Consider the following 4784-nt stretch of genomic DNA (forward strand, 5'->3'; position numbering starts at 1 on the left):
GTTTTTGTTAACAGATATAGAATAATCTGGCAAATACACTTTTGGATGCATATGTGAATTTTTTTTGGAAGGAGGGGTTTCATACCTTTATGGATTGTAGCATAAAACCAGAAACCAAAACCAAAACAAAGGGGAAAATCAAAACAAAAACTAAAGCAAAACAGAACAAAACGAAATAAAATCCACAACTGTCTGTCCTTAAATTCCTTTCGTCAGGTGTTTGTCCCAGCCAGGAGAAAAGGAACTCATACGATTTCCTTGTAAAATATTTCATATGTATTAAGTTGAACTTTCTCAATTAAAATGAAATATTGGCTAAGGATGTAGCTCATTTGGTAAAGTGTTCATGAACAATGCATGTAGCTTTGGGCTCAATACCAGCACCATATAAAGCTAGCTTGGTGACACATACTTTTAATCCCAGCACTTATTGTTACATTGTTACATCTATATCAATATCTTTATCTATATCTCTATATATATCATAGTCTCATCAGGATGTATGTATATTAGAACTATCTTAAAATATATTATATAATTATTGTATAACTATACGTAGTATATTAGAATATACATTACATATAGTATTACTCAATATGTACATGTTTTAGAGTGACCACTTGGGATTGAATAACATATCATAGGCTTCTGCTCCACAGAAAACTTATGTTTTTTTTCAACAGCCATTGACTGCCTAAAGCTATTTATCTAGGGAAGGGGCCTTGAAGTACAGAATACCCAGGATACAATGCACAGAATTCAAGGTTAACAAGCCAAAGGGACCAAGTGAGGATGCTTCCATCCCACTCAGGAGAAGAAAGCAGAGGGCAGATCAAAGGAGGAAATTGGGTGGGAGAAGGGAAGGAAAGGGACAGGGGAAGTGGGGAACATGATCAGGTATTGCCTGGGCTGGGGTTGGGGGGGTGGGGTCATTACCAGGAGTGAAACCCTGAGGGCCAACAGAATAAATGGAAATATACAACTGCAGGAGTTGTGTGGTGGGGGAACCCTCTAGAATATACCAGAGATCCGGAAGGTTAGAGAATCTGTAGACTCAAAGGGAAGGATGTTGGATGACCAACAGTGGTGAGAGGTAACTTTTAGAATCTATCTATAGTAGAAAGACAGGGCATCGAGTAGAGGGATGGGGTTGCCATCCCACAGTCAAAAACTCTGACGCAGAGTTGTTGTCCAAAAGAACTGCAGGGACAAAAGTGGAGAAGAGACTGAGAGAAAGAAGATCCAGTGACAGGCCCAAACTAGGACCCATCTCACGGGGATGCTCCAAGGCCTGACATTATTACTGACTCAATGATATATATATATATACACACACACATACGTGCCTCTTACCTCATATATATAATGGAGCATAGCATAGCTATCCTCTGATAGGACCAACCAGCACCTATCTGAGACAGAAGCAGATACTTACACCCAACCAATGATCTGAAGTCAGGGACAACTGTGGTTGAATTAGGGAAAGGCTGGAAGAAGTTGAGGAGGGGGCATCCCATAGGAAGACCAGCAATCTCAACAAGCCTGGATTGCCGACATCTCTAAGACACTTAGCCACCAACCAGGCAGCATACACTAGTAGGCCCAAAGCTGCTGACACATATACAGCAGAGGACTGCCTGGTCTGGCCTCAATGAGGTAAGAGGCACCTAGCCCTTGAGAGAGTTGAGACTCTAGGGAATGGTAGGCCTAGCTGGGTGTGGGGGATTGTGGGGTTGTGGGGACATCCTCTTTGAGATGGAGAAGGAGGAATGGGATGAGGAACTGTTGGAGGGCAGAATGGGAGTGGGATGACTGGACTGTAAAAGAAAGATTAAAAACTTAAAAGATTTCTATTATGCAAGTTGGCATATCAACTGGTGTTCTTATTATACAAGTCTTGTTCAGGGACTATATAGTTGAATTTCATGGATATAGCATCCTTGTCATGTCTAGAAGAAACTACATCACAACAGACATCCCTCTGCCTCTTACAATCCCTTCAGTACTTGTACATTATCTCTGAAGCTTAGGTGTAAGGGTTGTGTTGAGGGTATCCTACATTTAATAGTTCTCTACATGCTGATTAGTTGTGGATTTCTGAAATAGTTTCTGTTTGCTGTAAAAAGGAACTTCTCTAGTGGAAGGTGAGAATTATACTTATATCTATGTCTAGAGATTCGGAGTGCAGCCTTTGCAAAACTTAAGGCTGAACCTCTTTATGGCTTGTCAGCCTTGTTTTGTCATCTCTTGATTCTGTTTGTAAATGCTAATTCTATCTGATTATTGTTTTGCTAGATGTTCCATAGGATTGATCTTTTAGCTGCCAAACCAATCAATGAATGAACTTATATGCAAAGAGGCACTCTACTTTTGCTTGCTGAAGTAGGTCTAACCTTGTATTGATTTATTATTAAGAATAGAATTTTTGTTCTAAATGTGTTGCCTACAACACCAGTGGGTTTCTCAAATGCTGATAAACACGGATTTGGAATGGACTCACTTTGTTAGTTTCTTTACCTGTCATTATGCTCAACAAAGTACCTTTGGCTCACATGTTATGGAAAGAAAAACTAGGTAATTAATACTGCATGCTTGAGTATGTGTGTTCTATTGTGCATATATGTGCACATGACAGAGGACAAAGTTGGGTGTTTTCCTCTATCAGCCTCCACCTTAATTTTTGAGTCAGTTTTTCAGTGAGTTTGTGCCTCTAATTTCAGCAACCCTGGCTGATTAGCAAGCAGTGGGGATTTTGTCAACCCCACCGCCCTGGGATTACAGTCATGTGCTACAGGACCTAACTTTTAGTGTGTGCTGATGATCCAAACACATTCTCATGCTTGCAGCTGAGAAAGAGCCTGGGGCTGAGAATGGCAAAGGAATCTGGACAATGGTGACCTTACATTTGTATTGAATTTTTCTGTCTTAGGCACACCCTAAGTACATTATCTTGTGCAGTTTTTCAATGATGATTTCCATTGCTAAATTCCTTCCACACAGAGAGAATGAGAATTCTAGACTTTAAAACAGTTGCTCCAGATCAGAAGCTCTTCTGAGCATGATCATCTGGAAAGATTTCTGATCTTTCATGTAATGGAGATATGAATTGTATTTTTCAACTTCATCTTTCAGTTTTTAATATTTGACCTGCTGGTTGTTGTGGAATTGAATGCATTGTGTTCAGTTTTATTTGTTTGTTGGGTGAAGAAGGATCTAAAGCCCAGATTTAGGACATAAGTTAATGAACCAATGATATTACAGACTGGCCCCTCTGCCTTTCATCAATCTGCTTATCACCAGCAATGCAATCTCTTTGCCATCTGCCAAATCCTTGGAGATGACTTCAGAACCAAACGGCAATTAACATCCAGGAAGTTTTCTAACTTAAAATTGCCCTGATTAATTGGTTCCTCTGAAACTTGTTTAGAAGTGTGAAAGATCATTTCTTAAGTTTGGTAATTATTTGCCTCTGAGCACCCAATCAATCTTAATGAAGCTCAAGGTATCTTGTTAGAAAGATCTGTAGCAATGTTTATCTTTGGAGACCCACTTCTACACTGGGAAGATGGGTTTAAATTAATGGTTTCTCTGGAGCATTAAGTCCTGTAGCTCAGGCTCCAACTTCATGTAAAGTTTTATCTAGTCATGAGAACACTTGAATAAAAATTTAGCCCACTGTGATCTGTGCTATTCCTTTTCTTTAAGTGAGAAAAGTAAAAATAATGAATGGGGGAATTAATCTGTTCTTCTACACAGAATAAGTTACAACCACAAACTGTTTTAGGACCTGACCATTCTGATGTTTTAGAGCAATGGTATGTGTTCTCAGAAAGGCAAGTTGTAAAGAGCTTGAAGAAAAGGATGGCAAATACATTAGGGAGGAAGAAACGAAGGTACGGAGGGGAGAGGAGACAGGAAAGCAAACTCAAAGATGTGAAACTGGAAAGAGAATATTAAACATTTTATGACTAACACATATTTTTGTAAAGGAGTTAACATTCTAAAGATGAAAAATTATATTGTGATGACTTGGAAACTTCTGATATGGAAGTGAGGAGATTATTTTACATGAGAGCCATTATTTCCTGATGAAGCCAGTAAGTAGAGGAAATAGCTTTGATCTCTCAGGGGAATATAACTTGCTTGCCTTCCTCTATTCATTTTACATTTTTCTTCACATGCTTATGTGTAAGTTTATCTAGATATTTACTGGGAGAAACATTTCATAAAAGGGATAGATATAAGTTTTCAAAGTATATTTATATATCTATATATTTACAGGCATAAACATGTGCACAAATATATTTTATTTATTGTGCTTGAAAAGTCCTTGTTTATACAGACATTTATCACTGCAAACCTGTAAATTAATCTATAGCAGGTCCAGTAATGAAGAGTATGAATATTGATACACTGCTAAGGCCTAAGGGAAAAATAGGAAGCTATGAAACCTTTGTCAGTTATATAGTTCACAAGTATTTTCTTCCATTCTGTAGTTTATCTCTTTTAGTTCAGCATATCCTATTGTCCTACTTTGGGTTTTCAAATCCATAGTACCTAAAAATATCCTTGCCCATGTTAACCATTGAACATTTTTATAAATTGTGTCATTCCATAGCTTATTATTACAGTTATATCTTTAATCCACCAAGAGTTGAATGTTGTATAAGGTGAAGGATATGGTCTAATTGTATTTATATCCTTGTAAATACACAATTTTTCCTATACTATTCATTAAAAAGAACTCATTTCTACAATGTGTGGCCATGTCATATTTGTTGAAT

Source organism: Rattus rattus, chromosome 5 (assembly GCF_011064425.1).
Source record: "Rattus rattus isolate New Zealand chromosome 5, Rrattus_CSIRO_v1, whole genome shotgun sequence".
Taxonomy (NCBI): Eukaryota; Metazoa; Chordata; class Mammalia; order Rodentia; family Muridae; genus Rattus; species Rattus rattus.